The 17,403-nt window shown below is 37.2% G+C and overlaps 1 protein-coding gene across 4 annotated transcripts in view; it reads left to right on the top strand.

Annotated features, from left to right (window-relative positions):
* Positions 1-261: 261 nt before the first annotated feature.
* The window catches only part of ZNF638 (zinc finger protein 638), an 83,608-nt gene continuing 66,466 nt past the window's right edge, over positions 262-17,403 (top strand). For 2 of the 4 annotated variants that reach the window (XM_012646497.1, XM_012646495.1), the window contains exon 1: positions 265-381. The gene's annotated coding sequence lies outside the window, so the exon portion shown is untranslated. Of the gene's footprint in view, positions 382-17,403 lie in introns of all 4 variants that reach the window. The other 2 variants (XM_012646496.1, XM_012646498.1) reach the window with 2 other exon arrangements.

Raw genomic sequence — 17,403 nt, 5'->3', positions numbered from 1 at the left:
GCAAAAGTGATCAGGGAAGACTTCATGGAGGAGGTGAGACAATAGATCTCTTAAAGGAGGAGCATGATTTGGATAGGACATGCACAGAACAAGCAAAGGCATCCATGCTTGAGTTTTGCAGCAGGCGCCTCGGAACGCCACAGCTCGGGAGCGCCCCCTTCTGGAAGCAAGCTCCTCGGGCTCTTTCTCTGGCCTCGGGCGAGCGCAGTGCCGGCGGTACGCAGGCGCTGGGAGCAGACGGCGGCTCGCAGAGGCTTTAGAGGCGCGCATGCGTGCACCTCTCTGGAGGCGATATCTTCGTCGTCGTCGTCGAGACTGGAGGCAGAGTGCTAAACTGTGTGGGTCGCGAATGGGATCCGGCTGTTAGTCGGGTAGGCATAGGTAGGACTGCTGCCTTGTGGGGAGCAGGAGGCTGGAAGGCGGGGGCCCGTAGCGTGGGGGTCCTGAGCCTTTGCTGTGAGAACCGGGCCGACTATTGTATCTGTGTCGCAGCGGCTGCGCACAAAATGGCGGCGGGCAGACGGCGGGGGCGGGAGGAGGTTGGGGGACCCTCGGGATGGCAGGCGAACTGGGCTGCAAGGCTCCCGCGTTTGTCCAGGTCACTGCTCAGGAGGGACCGGTTGGGCACCGTGTAGGACCCTGTCTCGGTAAGAGCCGCCTGACGCCGTTGTGCTGGGCTGAGGAAAGTGAGGAGCCCTTTGGCAAGGCCCAGGCGGCCCTTTCCCCATCGGCGCAGGGCCGGCCGCGGCCCCGCTGGGCCTGACAGCCGAGGAAGCAGCGAGGAGGCAGGAGCTATTCTCATCGAGCCCGAAGAGGCGCTGGAGTTTGACCGGCGACAGTGCGAGAAGCGTGGAGAGAAGAACGTGTTTGGGGGTGGGGAGGGGGGAGTTGGGATGAAGGGGGGACTGTGACGATCCGGCGGGTTTTGCCGGCCGCAGTTCCTGTGCCTGCCTTGTGCAGGTTTGAAAGCAGAGAAAATGTCACCTCTGTGTGGGATGCAGAGGGCTCGTAAATGGCTGTGATACTTAACAGTATTTCCAGATTTCTCAAAGGAGTCGTGAATATGGAACGTTAGTGTTTTTTGTGTGATTCCTAGCTCGGGCCCCGTTCTATTAAAGGGCGTTAAGCGTGTACTACACACTCGAATCCTTGAGGACGCTTGAAACATTTTTTGTTTGAGGCAATTGCAAACGAAGGAGACTTACAGTATTACTGAATCTTTGAGCTAGATTATGAAGGCTGGTTGCCTCAGCTCATTTTTCTTAACCTTAAAATTTGACCTTAGGCCATGTTTGGGGTGGGAAGAGGGAATACTCTCAATCAGAACTGAATTCTGAAGAAAAACTTGTCACCGGGATCCATTGATTTATGCTGATTCAAATTCTTTTTTAAACCAGCTTTGGAATTGTGCCCAGAAAAGTTTTTTTCACCATTCGTTGTAAAGGGTTAACTTATTTTTTTCAGGGATGTTGTTTTTGCTGGTTCAGAATTGCAAATTTTTGGAAAAAGAATTTACCAAAAAATGAATTTAAGGAAGTTTACACAAAATAAACATGTAAATGACATTACATCAAAATAGCTTTAAATTTGGTTAATGATTAAGCATTCTAGACAGTGGGCTTATGCTGCGTTCTTTTTTAAAAATATATTTGACAGCATTTCATATGCACTTAATTTGTATTCCCATATTCTGTAATATGTACTTTTAAATAATTATGTGGAATCCAACACGTTAATAGACTAAAATATGCTGGACCATTCCCTTCTTGGTCATTTATTTGTGTTGGACCCAAGAAAGGGTAAAGATAAAACAGTTGGAAGAAACCACAAAATCTCATTCGTTTTTATTAACTAAAATATTCATTTTTAGAACATATTTATTCATGTCCCACATATCTATTGCCTTGTATATTGGTTATATTTAAGTTTTGTAATCTTTTTTGCATTTTGTTATGGAGATTTGTGTGGCAGGTGCTCTAGTTTAAAAAAGGCTCTCACAATCAGTCATTGCTTTGTACTTCACAGCTGCCATAGAGTTTTTCTCTTGGGTGCTCTTAAGAAGGTGATCTGGAAATTTTGTTTTTATGTAGTGGAAGAAAATGAGACAAATAGTTTAGTGGAAAGAGAATAGGCTTTGGAATCAGAAGATCTGGATTCGAATCCCTATTTTCCTTTTACTTTGTGTGTGAGACTTTGGGTGAGTTACTTAGTCTTTCTGAACTTTCTGTTTCCTTATGTGTAAAATGGTGTTAATACTATTTCCTGCTTTGGATTTTTGTGACTGGTGAGACAGTGTATAGAAAACTCCTATCCTTTGGCACATACTAGGTGCTTAATGAATGTTAGCAGTTACTTTTATTTCAAAATTAAGTGCTTAAGCAGCATCTTTTGACAGAAAATTGCAACCTGTGGATATTCCCTTTTAAAAGAAGAGGTTTAAAGGAATTTAGATTAATAGAATTTCAGAGTTGAAAGGTCATCTAATCTAACTTCGTTAAAGTATTTTGTGCTTCTATAAACTTGATACATGCCTCTCTTGTAGCACTTCTCTATATTTTGTAACCATTTATGTGATTGTTGTGTTAATCTTTGTATCTATGCCGGTGCCAGGTGTGTAGATGCTCAGATGTTGAGTAAATGAACTCAGCTTGTAGTTGCCCCAGCCTGGCCTCCAAATCATGCTCTTTGCACTGTGCCTTAATGTATACTGATAAAGCTTTGACTAAATCTATCCAAATTCTTAATAAAATGCTTTACATACTAAGAAACAGTGCTTCCAGTGTAGGCACCTGGTAACACAGTTTGGACTGTTTTGCAATCAAACAGGAGCTAACGAATGTTGAAATGTGGTAGTTTAGGGATCCTCCAGGATGAAAGTGTTTGTTCTGGGCTAAAGCCAGTAAACCTTCATTTGTATTCAACTTACTCTTCAGTGCTTTAACTTTGTTTGGTCTCGAATTTGTGGTTGAAGGAAATGAAAATGAAAGAAAAATAAGTATGTGGGAGATGGGAAGAGAATAATGGAAAGGAAGAAGGGTAAGGAAAAGGTGAGGTGTAGAAATAAAACACATAGCTATAATAATGATCAGTGAGGGTCAAGAATAACAAGGGTTTTGCATTGAAAAAAGAAATTTCAGGGAACATAGGAGAAATAGTTTTAAAGTACATATATTTTCTTAATAGTTACCTTGGGGTACATATATTTTACATTATCTTTCAACTCTTGAACCCCTTAAATACCAAAATACTTTTTTCTTATCTTATTTCTACAGTCTTCATTTTACTAAACTTTCAACTAATTTTCCTATTGTCTCTGTAGAAAGTTTCCAATTTTATTTTCTATTGATTTTTTTTTTTACTTTTTTTTTGAGACAGGGTCTCGCTCTGTTGCCTGGGTTAGAGTGCAGTAGCATGTGCAACCTCAAACTCCTGGGTTCAAGTGATCCTCCTGCCTCAGCCTCCCAAAGTGCTGGATTACAGGTCTGAGTCACCATACCCCCCTACTCTTTTTTAAAAATATTTTATTATGGAAAATTTTAAACATATGCACAAGTAGAGAGAATTATATAATGATTCACACACATACCTATCATACAGCTTAAGTGATTAAAAGCTAATGGTCAGTTTGTCTAATCTATACCCCTGGTTTATTTTTAAGCACATTCTATATCGTTTCATCAATATATTGTTCAAAATTTTCTCTAGAGTATAGCTACTGTTAGTAATCACTAATAATAATTTATAATATCACATATTTAGACGGTATTCACATTTCCCCAGTTATATCTCTCATACCCCACACACAAACACACACATATGTATACAATTTGTTGGAGTAAGGATCCAAGTAAGATTTATAGTTCGTTTATAACTGGTTGCAATTGGTTGATCTATTTCACAAGTCTGTAAGCTACCCACCTACCTTTTCTTGTAGTTTATTCAAGAAAAGCTGCTTTTTATATGTTATTTAGATAATGCTTTGGTTCATCAACATCTGAATCCATGAATTTTGATGTGACTTTTTTTTTTTTTTATTTCAGCAAGTTATGGGTGTACAGATGTTTAGGTTATGTGTGTTGCCCTTGGTTTCCCCCCGCCCCCTTGATGTGACTTTTGAAATGTACTCAACAATTGCTAGATCTTAATTTAGGAAATACTGAAAGAAAGGCGGAAGTAAGCAATTAATTCCTATTTCCAATATATTATAATTTTCAGAAACTACCCAAGCCTTAATAAAAGGAACAGCCACCTATCTGCTTCTTAAGTAAAGCATTATGTTTATTATCTAACTTTTTTGAGCACCTATTGCACGTCAGAAGTTATGATTTTAATTAATCTTCATGACATTTTGAGTAGGTACTGTTTTTATTTCCATTTTCACATGATGAAACTGAGACTTGGGTTAGCCAACTTGCTCAGGGTCACCTTGTTAGCAAGCTGCAGGACGGGAGTTAAAACACTGAATGTAGGGCCTAAATTCTTAAAACACTATGCTACACTATCTCTCTAAAGCTGAATTACTAGTGTTAAACTTTATTTATGGGAGTTAACCAATTTTGCATGAAGTCATTCCCTGGACCCCCTCCTAGCAGGGTGGGTATCTTCAGATCATTGGAAATTTCCCCAAAGATTAGGTTATTGTGGATTGCATAATGGGCTGACAAACAGACAGTAGGGAGTGAACATGTTGCAGAAAAAGAAGAGCCAAATCCAAAATTGTTCTTGGGGCTGATGCTCTGTATTATATTCAGGTTTTCTGCCTCTTGCCGTACTTGCTTGTAGTCTTTTTAACTTATTATACAGTTAAGAAGTTACATAGTCCAATGTTGGACATGAAATGGGTCATTAAAACTGTTTTTGAGTGAATTTAAGTCCTGGGTGTTAGGGGAATTCCCTCTCTCTCCTACATACACACTTTTTTATTGGACTGTTTAACAGTAAGTTGCATATATCATGTTCCTTTATTCTTAAATACTTTAGTATATATTTCCTAAAAAGGTATTTTTCATAGTCATAGTACAGTTACCAACTTCAATTATATTCACATTGATAAAATTCTTTAGTCTGTTTGTATTCCAGTTTTTGTCAGTTGACCCAATAATGTTCTTTATAGTAGTTTTTTCCTCCAGTACAAGATCAATCTAAGATCAGATACTGCATTTAGTTGTCATGTCGTCTTTAATCTGGAACAATATTTTTGAAGAATACAACTTGCTTTTCTCTTTAATACAACATTTCTCATTTCGGATTTGTCTGATGTTTCTTCTTGATTAGATTCAGATTATGCATCCCTGGACAGAAAAATCACGTAAGTGACGATATGTCCCCAGGGTACATCTGGAGGTACATGATGTCCATCTGCTCTTCATGGGTGATACTATGTTTGATCATATGTTTTGATATTAAAGTGTTTGGTTCCCCCCTATCTTGAATTAATCTTGGGAGAGACATTTTAAGACTATGCAAATGTCCTAGTCATCAGAATTTCCCTCTGTATATAATACCTACTCGTGATTCTTGCTTGAGCCAGTCTTTATTGTGATGGTTACAAAATGATTTTTCCACTCTAGCTGTTCTACATTTACTAGTTGTTACTCAGCACTCTATAAGAGCTTTCTCTTCTCCCCCATTGATTGATTTATTGGTATGGACTTACGGACTCATGGTATTTTCAGTGTTATATAATTTATTACTGTTCATTTCTTTATTGCTTTCTACCATACCATATTTGTATTCACAGTGACAGACCTGGTTCCCAGCAGTATCAAAACATTTGCTTATTTGCTCAAACCTATAATATGTCTAAAGTTGTTTCAGAATTGCTTTATCCGTAGTATCACTACAAAAAACAAATTTACTGAAGAGTGAAAATTTGTTATTTTTACCTTTCTCCTAGCTTTATCAAAACTGAGGGTGTATCAGTTGAATAGTGGGTTCATAGTTGAATTAGTTTTCTTTTCCCTCTTCAGTGGGTTGTGGTATTCATTAGAAATATGATTTAGTTTGCTTTCAGTTTTAGTTATTTCCTTCCATCTTTACTGATACAATTTTTTAAAAATATGTAGATTTAACAATGATTCCAAAGGTTAAAACTATACAGTAAGTTATACTCCATGAAATATCATTCCCATATCCCTTTAATCCTTTCTGTCCATTGGTTACGCTTTGTAGGTAACCAACTTCATTGTTTGCTGTGTTACCTTTACTGTGTTTCTTTTTAACCATAAGCAGATATATGTATGTTTTATTATTTCTTTTTTTAAAACACAAAAGATAGTATACTATATATGTTCTTTTATACTTTGTAAAGATTTTGGGCCTTTTGGCATTTTAAGGTGTTTAGTCAGTTCAGGTATGCTTAACGGAAGATTTTAGAATCTACTTCAGGTGAATGGGGATATTTTTTGGCCCATGTACTCCATGAAAAAAATAATAATCAAATGGCAGCGAGGGCAAAGATGTAGTTAGGTTTCAAGAACAATTGGAACTAGGTATTGAATATCTTCAATACTGTGTTCACTTCTTGCTGCTTGTTCACTTCTTCCTGCTTACCTCTGTTATCGTGGTGTTTTTTTGTTAGTTTCAGTGCTTACTGCTTTGTCAGTAAAGCAGTAAGTACAGCTGTCAACAGCTTTGAGTTTTATGAGCATCTTCCACTTTTCTCATTTTTAGTTAAAAAATCCTAGGGAAGATTCCTTTATTGCAACTTGGATCAGGTGGTTTCTCTTGGACTAATCCATTGTATTTGTTAGGGGCAGTGAGGTAAGCAGCATCACCAGTGCACATCTCCAGGGGAACATCATTTACAATGAATATAATATTGTGCTCTGTAGACCTATTTCTGTATGCAGTGCACATGCTCCTAAAAACCAAAAAGGTGTATCTGATAATACCCCATTTATCAAAAAGTTGTTTTCCTGGAAATAATATTAAATTATTGCTATATGAGATTGTTAATGCCTGGTTCTCTCGGTGATCTGTTCCTGGCATTGTGCATTAGCAAGTGATCTTTCATTTTGTTTCAAATCTGAAATGATATGTTCATTGATCCTTTCAGGTAGCAATGAAATTTGTGAAGTCCTTCATGATGCCAAATAATGGTTCTGATTTTCTGCCTATTTTTGCTTTCTGTTTCTTTGACCATTTCCTTGAAGGCACAACATTTTGGATTTTGGATTTTGATATCCAACATGATACTCCTAACACACATGTGGCACCTTCACAATTACTACTTACATACCTTTTGTGAAACATGAGGGGAGAAAAAAAACTAATGGTAGTAACGAGTTGGTTGAGTGGCTCTATGTGGTACAAGAGATTAGCAGATTGAATGCCAGGAAAGCACAGAATGATGTTTTTATAGCTGAATAAACAATTGGACTCTTATATTAACTGGCCATTGTAGTAACTGCATTCTTAATTATCAAAGTGAACTTACATATTCTGAGACAAACAGTGTTCTAACAAAGCAGCACCAAATGAGGTATGTGGGTATGTATATACCTAGAAAAATAATGTTAATAGTAGTATTCCCTTTGCAGTAAGATTATAGAAAAGTTTTTATTCTTTTCTGGATGTGATAATGGAGGTTTTTCTTTCCTTTTTTGGGGGAAGGTGAGTAATGAACATGTATTGCTTTTTTATGATTAGAAATAAAGCTGTAAAATCAATTTGTGCTTTTTATTTCTAGAATACAGAAAGAACACTGAGAGGAGCTGTAGGTTCTGTTGTGATCCTGTTACTTCCTAGCTGTGTTCTAGGGGTTTACTTAATGTGTAAACTGGGATTCCTTTGCTCTTAGGATTGTTGTGAAGTTCAAGTGAGATAATATTAAAGTGCCTTGTAAACTATGAAGTGCTGTAAAGTCCAGGTGTGGGGTTTGATATAAATCTTTTCATGATAAATCTAATGGAGCCATAACGATCTGGCAGACTAGTTTTTTGTGATGGTTTTGGATTCTAAGAGATTATAACTGACATCTGGAACAAAGATTAAAAACTTCTTAAAAACTGCATCAAAGTATAGGCAGTTCTTGATTGTCCGTGGTAGTAGACGTCTCAGAAATATCTGATGGGATCTAGTAATGAAAACTTTTTAATTCATCAAGCCGTTTTTTCATGCCTGCCTCAAGAACTCAGTTTCTACTATGTTACTAAAAGAATTTTTATGATTGACATTATACTAAATTTTTTTTTTTTTTTTTTTTTTTTGAGACGGAGTCTCACTCTGTCACCCTTGATAGAGTGCCGTGGCGTCAGCCTAGCTCACAGCGACCTCCAACTCCTGGGCTCAAGCAATCCTCCTGCCTCAGGCTCCCAAGTAGCTGGGACTCCAGGCACGTGCCACTGTGCCCAGCTAATTTTTTCTATTTTTAGTTGTTTGGCTAATTTCTTTCTATTTATAGTAGAGACAGGGTCTCGCTCTTGCTCAGGCTGGTCTCGAACTCCTGAGGTCAAGCAATCCTCCCACCTCGGCCTCCCAGAGTGCTAGGATTACAGGCGTGAGCCACCGCGCCTGGCCCTGGTTTTAGTTCTTAAAAGGACACTTGTTAAAACAGTTCAAAGGTTCAGAATGTTTTGTGACCATTAAATATACTGGTTTTGAAAAATATTAAATGTAGAAAGTGAAATGTTAATTGAAAATAGCATTGTTCTCATTTTGTACAAAGTTCTGTGTACCTCACCCCCCCCCATCTGTGTACATGCACATAAGCAAAACTAGATGAAACTACCAGAATATTAGTTTACTCTGGGTGATAGTTTTATTGGTAAGGATTTTATTTGCTACTTTTTATCATTTTCTGCGACAAGCATAATTATGATTAGGAATAAATAATTATTTTAAAGGGTTAGTACTATTGCAGTTCTTTTCAAAGGAGTTTATAGTTAAGAACTCAGATCTCAACTCAGAATTTTCCAAGTAAGATTAATGATTTCATAAGATAGCTATTCATAAATTCCTCTTGGGTGAGCAAACCTCTTTATGACCAGAACTCCTGGGGTTAAATGAAAAAGGCTTTATAATGACTGTCTTAGTACATTTGGTTGTTTTGCAGGTGTTAATGCCAAATTTGCCCTTGTCTTTTTGGTTCTTGTTTTCTTGTTTCTTGTCGCGTTTTTTTTTTTTTTTTAGGTTACATCATTATCACTCTTGAAAAGCCAAGAGTTTATGGTTTATTTTCTTTGGTGTGGCATAACCTAATTCTTAATCAGAGGTTTCTTATCAAGAACCTTTTGGTTATTTTGCTTAATTTTACTAGTTATTTTTTCCACCATAAGGTAGAATGAAACAGAGACAATGAAATATGAAACTGTTTAGTAATTCATAAAAAGTCAGGTGGAGGCCAGGTGTGGTGACTTAAGCTGATAATCCTTGCACTTTGGGAGGCCAAGGCAGGGAGGGTCACTTGAGGCCAGGAGTTCGAGACCAGCCTGGCAACATAGTGAGACCTCGTCTCTACAAAAAATAGAAAAATTAGCTAGACAAGGTGGCGTGCTCCTGTAGTCTCAGCTACTGAGGCTGAGGCAGGAGAATCACTTGAGGTCTGGAGTTCGAGGCTGCAGTGAGCTATGATGATGCCACTGCATTCTAACTCGGGCAGTAGAGTGAGACCCTGTCTCAAAAAATAAAAAGTGTAAATGGAAAGGGAGGGTGTAGGGAATAATTAAAACGAGATTTTAGACTTAAATCTGAATTTATTATTTATACATTGCTTGTTAATTATAACATTAGCTGATTTTGGTTTCTGTTAGACCTTGGTATGATAATGTTAGATTGAGAAGAAATGAAGCCATCTTCAATAACTCAAGTTGGTATTTTACTCTCCCCTCACCTTTTTTTTTTTTTTTTTACTACTCTTGTTTCATCAAACTCCCATCATCCCCCACCCTCAGATTATATTAAAGAAAATCCCAAGCACATTATTTTACTTGTTAAGAACTTGAGTCTGTAACATTTCCCTCTTTATACCTGTGAATCTGTGTAGATAACTGTAGATTTAAAGTTTATAAAAGCCAAGAAAAAGGTGTTAGTGGCAGAATGAATTGGGATGGAGGGTGGCTATGGTGTAGAGTGATAAGGGATTATAATAGGATGGTGATGACAGTGAGCGGGGAAAGAAAAGTATGTATAAGAAGTATTGACAGGAATACATAGAATTTTATAATTAGAAGTGGAGAATAAAATGTTTTTGAACCTTGGTGACTAAGGGAATTGGTATAGAGAGCAGAGGATCGAGAATGGATAGTTTTGGGAGACAATTCAAACGCCACTAACAGTAGTAGCTAATGGTTGGCATAAGGAACATAGGTTCCTAACAGACTTTTTTTTGCCTGTCTTTGTAGATGATTTTATCAAATAGTCTTGATGTTACAGAAGATTCGAACATTTTAGCTGAAGCTATCTGGTCCAGAATTTTATAGCTTTGTCAGAAATATGCAGTTAATAAGTTTGTTATAATTTATTAAACATTCCAGCACAACTGTCTAATAGTATTTTATTTAGAAACTTTATCCAGGATATTTTAAATTTTTGGAAATTTGATAAACACATGTTTAGTAGGACCTTGTTATTTGATATCTGTTTTCTCCCATTTCCTTCAAAACTGTAGAAGATACCATTCATACAAATCAACTCAAGCATTTATTGCCTCTTCCAGAAATCCTTTTCTGATACTTAAGCATTGTCATAAAACTGACAAACTGTACTGCAGTTCATCATTTTGTTTTTCTTGTTAGATTGTTAGCACTTTGGTTATAGGAACCATATTTTGACTTTGAAACTCCAGGAACTAGCAGAGTGACTGTCATGTTAGGCGAGTCTCAGAAAATGTTTAATAAATTGAATGAATGATTCTGAACTCATTCCACTAAAATGAGAAAGATGGAGAAAAAGAGGGGTCTACTGTGATATTATATCTCCTCACCCTCTCCCATAGTGGCATGTAGGATTTGAACACCTCTAAGAACGAATTTTCTGACCTACTGACATTGCCTATTAAATGTTCCTCTCTGCCAAAAAATAAAACAGAAACAACAAAAATCAGTATTTACCAAACCTGAGATATATAGAAGTGATGATAGCAGCAAAAAGCATCAGGCATGTAGCAGTGTAAGAGAGCCAGTAGCTAAAAATTGGATGGGGGAGAAGAGAGGTAATTATCACAGCCATGTAAATTTGGGTCTTGAAGGCCTAGATTCTGAAATCCCTAAATAATATTTTTAACATTTTGGGGTCATGGGCTTTTTGAAAATTGGATGACAGGTTTTTCCGTTTTGAATTTACTGTTTCTTCCCTCCCCCAACCACTGAAAAATCTCCCAAACACTTTCCTATTGTATTGTTCCACCTTCTGTTTTCAACTTTTAACAACTTGCCCTCTAATTTTAGTCTCCAAATTCTGAAGTTTCCAACCCAGAAGGAGTTTTCATACTTTATCCTTTCAATGTAGTAGTTCCCCATTCTCTGAAGGGGGAACCCCAGTGGATGCCTAAAACAGATAGTACCCAAACTGTATAGATATATTGTGGTTTTTTTCCCAATGTATATATACCTAAGTTCAGTTAATAAATTAGGCACAGTAAGAGGTTAACAACAATAATTAAAAATAGAGTCATTATAATGGCATACTGTAATGAAAGTTAGGTAAATGTGGTGTCTCAAAACCATGCTTGTTGACTGCAAGTAACTGAAACTGTGGAAAGCGAAGCTTTGGATAAGGGGGCGACTCCTGTTCTGTGGCGTATTTTCTGAGTCTGAAAAAATAATTCTTTTAGAACCTCAGTTAATTTTTTTAAATTCTAGGCTATATTTCTCCATAGGGCAATGGATGCTATATACTCCATGGGTGGGAGAATAAGGAAAATGAAAAACTCAAAATTCCCTGCTGAAGTATATTAGGAAGTATTCATTTTAAAAATGTTTGAAAGGAAATGTAGAGGATTACCTTCTCAGTTATTAGAAACCTCTATTATCCAGAAAATGGCATGTTCTTTAATGGTTATAGATAATAAAGGTTATATTTACTGTGTAAAACATTTGTCCTGAGTAATTGGCTATCACTTGTTACCTACCTCCATTGTATAAATTCTATGATATTTAACAGTATTTAAAAATTATTGTCAAATCAGTGAATGCCATCCTTGGTGAAAACCTCTTGTAACAGCAGGATTTTGAAGTACTTGTGGCTCTATTACATATTCTATTTCCAGGTTAGGAACCAGCTTGACTTCATACATAGGTAATGGTCATACTGTTTATATACTTACATTTGTAATACTATTGTATGGCTAGTTTATCTTTAACCAGCATTTTATTGATTTCTTTTGTTCATATGTTAATTTAAAAAATGAAAACAACTTGAAGGGAGTTTTTTCACTCACTAGTTCTTATCCTTACAATATACATCATACCAGGAATGCATTCTCTTTTACAGCTGAAAACACAGATATAGTATAGTTTTTTCAACCAGTTTACAATCTTTCTGCAAACCCTCCTACTTGCAGAGATGTGAAAAGGGAAACTTGCAGATTTCTAATTATATATTTTATCATTTTGTTTTTTCTAATTCTTGTAAGATATTAGCTCCATCTTAAAGTGGAATGTTAGTTGGCTCTATGAAGGAAGAAATCTGTGCTGGCTTAATAACTTTGGTCCTTCCCCACCTAGAATGGTGATGTCAGTAATTACTTGTATGAATAACAAGCTTGGGTTTGAAGGTACTCTGATATATTTATTGCTAAGAAGACTTTTTCTCTAAATTTTTTAGGAGTACCTAGCTTTTGTTTTTAAAGATATCCTTAAAGACCTGATATTTGATTTTGGAATTTTATTCCCTTGAGTTGACTGAGGATGACATAAAAGTTAAGCAACAAAGCAAAGAAAGGTGTTGATGGTGGAGTTTGCCTGTCTTTAAGTCAGATTTGAAAAAATAAGGCTTTAGAATTATGTAATTGCAAAAGGAAAGTTTATAATAAATAGGAAGCTTCAAATACAGATACAAGCATCCTTTTAGTCAAACATTTTATTTGGAGTGGATGTGAATGATAGCTGTAAGAGAGAAGACTAAAAAGTAACTTTCCTAAATGATTAAAAATGTACTTAACCTTTTTAATAAAAAAATTAAAATTATTCAGATGAAATATGAATATACAGTATTCTCCCCTTACCCACATATTTGCTTTCTGCATTTTCAGTTATCTGAAGTCAATTACAGTCCAAAAACGGGTGAGTACAGTATGATGAGATATTTTGAGAGGAGAGACCACGTTTCACATAACTTTTATTATAGCATATATTCTCTTTTATTGTTGTTAATCTCTTACTGTGACTATGTAAATTAAACTATTGTAAGTATGTATGTATAGGAAAAAACATAGGGTTTGGTACTATCCATGGTTTCAGATATTCATCCATTGGGGGTCTTGGAATATATTGCTCATAGATAAGGGTGGTGTCCTGTACTCCTTAAATTTCATTCACAAAGAAGATGCTACAGATTGCTTAAATATTTTAACCATTGAAGATGTGTTATTTGGCATATATGTCATAGGCAGACTTTTTATTATTTTTTAAAAGGTTTTTTTTTTTTTTTTTGAGACAGAGTCTCACTGTGTTGCTTGGGCTAGAGTGCCATGGCATCATCCTAGCTCACAGCAACCTCAAACTCCTGGGCTCAGGCAATCCTTCTGCCTCAGCCTCCCGAGTAGCTGCGACTACAGGCATGCGCCACCATGCCTGGCTAATTTTTTCTATTTTTAGTTGTTTGGCTAATTTCTTTCTATTTTTAGTAGAGACGGGGTCTCACTCTTGCTCAGACTGGTTTCGAACTCCTGAGCTCAAACAATCCGCCCACCTCGGCGTCCCAGAGTGCTAGGATTACGGGTGTGAGCCACTGTGCTGGCCTTTTAAAAAGTATTTGTTACTTACCAATGCCCAACATTGTGTGTCATGCTTCTAATTTAAAATTAACATAATTTTAGTGGGAATTCTAATAGAGCTGGAACAACCAAATGAATGTAAAGTAATTGATCATAATTCCTCTTTTAATGATAATGTTTTCATGAAGTACTTCGTTAGAAACTTCTCTACCAGGATTACAAATGATACTATAGCTTAAGAAGGTGTTCAGCAATTTTCTGTCAGTGTATTACTGTCTGAAATTGTTACTAAATACAAACTAAATGATATAAAATATACTAGACTTGAAAGCATGAAATTTATAAGAAATCTTGGGATAAGTTAGGAGAAGTTTTGGCTTAAAGTTCAGAAGGGTTAAAGAAACTTGCTCTCAAAAAGGAAATTGGTAGAAGCGACTGATTGGAAGAGTAACATGGGCTTATAATTTATAATGGTGGATTTCCCAGGAAATGAATGTGAAGAGAAACTTTCCTACCACTAGCTAGCAGGTCCTGGGACCAGAATGCTTAATAATAAGTATTCTTAACAGGCCTCTTACTTGTCTTCCCAAGAGAGAAGGGATAGAGAATTCTTAGGGCGAACCAGGGTTGTTAACTTACTACTCTGTCCTCATTGTATTAGATTTCGGGATGGGACTAACTATATGGGAGGTGTAATGTGATTTTTTTTTTTTTAAAGACTCCTAAAAATCGCAAACTAGCTAAACCTCTGCTTGTTGATAGTTGAAATGCGTTAACTGGGAAAAGGCCTTTTAATTCTTTTTATGTGAATCCCAGGCTGTTCTGTAAAAGACTGATCTTTTCAGGACTGATACTCAGTGACTACAACTGATACATACAGCTATGCCAGTTGTTAAAATGTGGGAATAATTCTGCCCTGATTAGTAAGCAGCTGTTGCTCCCAGGGTGAACCCCTATGTCCCCCATTCTTCTCGTGTCTCCTCTAGGGCTGCCACATCACTGCCTCCTCATGTTACGGCAACTAAGAGCTTAAGGAGGATGGAGGAAGGAGAGGCTCAGGATTCTGCTTCTACAGTATATTCTAATTGTTCATTGTTTGTGCTTTTCTGGCTACTAAATATTTCAGACATCATTGTTGAGTATATGCATGAGGAAAAACTCCAGTTTGACAAATAAAAATGAAAAAAAGGTTTTTGATAAACAATGGGGCTTTTCAGAACCTTTAATATACTAATAGGCCTTAGGTGCCTCTGAGAAGCAAGTACAGCACATTTCAAACTTCCTTGACTGGGGAACTTGTTTGTAGAAGACTAGTCTTACAGGACACTAGTATTCTGGAGAATACAGTTTGTGAAAAAGGCTGCTCTCTCATATTCTATAAATGTGTACATGTGTCAGTTTAAGGCAATGCTAGGCATATTAGGAAATACATAGGTAGACTTTTGCCTTTAAAGAATTTAAAATGTAGATACTTCCAGCTGATACTTGTTCACAGTTACATATAGGAATTAGATGACTCTGACTGAAATCTGTTACTTTTCTGTTTTATTTTGGGGGAGAAACAATATTTGGAAGAGTTTGCTTGTGAAGTTAAGAGAGGCTTCACCAAATTGGGAAAATAGTGCAGAAAAGGTTTGACTAACTAGATGACAAACTCTTTACATAAGCAGTGATTGTTTCTTAGGATTGAGTAAAGAGAAAGTTCTTGGAAGTAATTATATAGAAGGTAGGCAGAGAGTTTCATATGATTTGTGATGGTTTTAAAAGACCAGGAGCTTGTTATAAGTGAACATTTTTTTACAGAGAATTTGGGTATCATTTTTGAGTAAGCTTGTGTCTGCTGCTTGTATTTGGCGAATCAAAAGCCTTTGTCATTCTTGTGTTTCACGCTAATTTGAAAATTAATAATCTGCATGTTAATAATGAGGACTTTGATATGATCATTCAAATAGTTTAACAAATATTTGATGGTCTTTTGAGTACGAATAGGGTTTAAATTCTTGGGAGATAAGACTTAATGAACATATACTTTCAGGTGACACTAGTTTTTTTGTTTTGTTTTGTTTTGTTTTGTTTTTGAGACAGTCTTGCTCTGTCGATCTGGCTAGAGTGCAGTGGCCTCATCACAGCTCACTGCAACCTCAAACTCCTGGGCTCAAGAGATCCTCCTGCCTCAGCCTCCCAAGTAGCTGGGACTACAGGCGCACACCACCATGCCTGGCTAATTTTTCTATTTTTTGTAGAGATAGGGTCTTGTTCTTGCTCAAGCTGGTCTCGAACTCCTGACTTCAAGCAATTCTCTCACCTCAGCCTCCCTGAGTGCTAAGATTATGGATGTGAGCCACTATGCCTGGCTGGTCACTAGATTGTTGAAAAATACTATGCACATGAGCACAAAAACATAAGATAGTAAAAGTTATGAGTCCAAAAATGGTGCAAGCAATAAGTAAGAAAGATTATTGGGAGACTCAACTCTGGGTGTTGCTGGTCAAGGGAGGTTTAATGGAGGCTGCCCTTGAAGGATGAGTAAAGTCAAATAAGTCAGCATCCAGGGCAAGGTTGTTTTGTTTTTTTTTTTTTTTGAGACAGAGTCTCACTCTTTTGCCCGGGCTAGCTAGAGTGCCGTGGCATCAGCCTAGCTCACAGCAACCTCAAACTCCTGGGCTCAAGCAATCCTCCTGCCTCAGCCTCCTGAGTAGCTGGGACTACAGGCATGCGCCACCATGCCCGGCTAATTTTTTCTATATATATATTTTTAGTTGTCCAGATAATTTCTTTCTATTTTTAATAGAGGCGGGGTCTCGCTCTTGCTCAGGCTGGTCTCAAACTCCTGACCTTGAGCGATCCTCCCACCTTGGCCTCCCAGAGTGCTAGAATTGCAGGCATGAGCCACCGCGCCTGGCCTGTTTTGTTTGTTTTTGATTGGAGAAGATAAAGGGAGTTGGGAAGAGAAGAATAGGAGCAAAGGCATAGTCGGGATATGTGTCTGATAAGATGTTAAAGGTAGAGGTGGGCTAGATTGGTTGCACCTTAAACATAAGGCCAAGAAATAAAAGGAATGAGATACTCTTGGATTTTTGAACAGAGGAGCGATATGGTAAAAATGTCCTTTTACAAAGGTTAAGTGTGGCAACATGCAGAATGGTTGGAAGGGAGAGTGTTAACCAGATAAAGCCCATTTTCCAGCAGAATTAGCATTTCACAAACATTTTGTATAAATAAATAAGGAAAAAATATATAGTAGAGTAATGGGTGAAATCATAGCTTAAACCAGAAATTGTTGATCAGCAAATAGGATCCATAGCGTGGATTTTGATCACAAGCATAGGTGTCTCCAGACGTCACCCTTCCCAGCCTGCAATTTGGTCAGGTATAAAGATAGGGACTTGATAGAAAGCACAGGCTATGCCTGTGCTTTTTTAACTGGAAGAGAGAGGGCAAGTTATGTGGCTGCTGACCTTGGTCCTGAATGATAGCTAAAATATTATCTTCTGAGAAATGGGTTAGAGTGGGTAGTGTTGCCGTCT

The sequence above is a fragment of the Propithecus coquereli genome, unplaced genomic scaffold (genome assembly GCF_000956105.1).
Source record: "Propithecus coquereli isolate 6110/MARCELLA unplaced genomic scaffold, Pcoq_1.0 Scaffold243, whole genome shotgun sequence".
NCBI classification, from domain to species: domain Eukaryota; kingdom Metazoa; phylum Chordata; class Mammalia; order Primates; family Indriidae; genus Propithecus; species Propithecus coquereli.
This window is presented reverse-complemented; position numbering and strand designations above follow the sequence as displayed.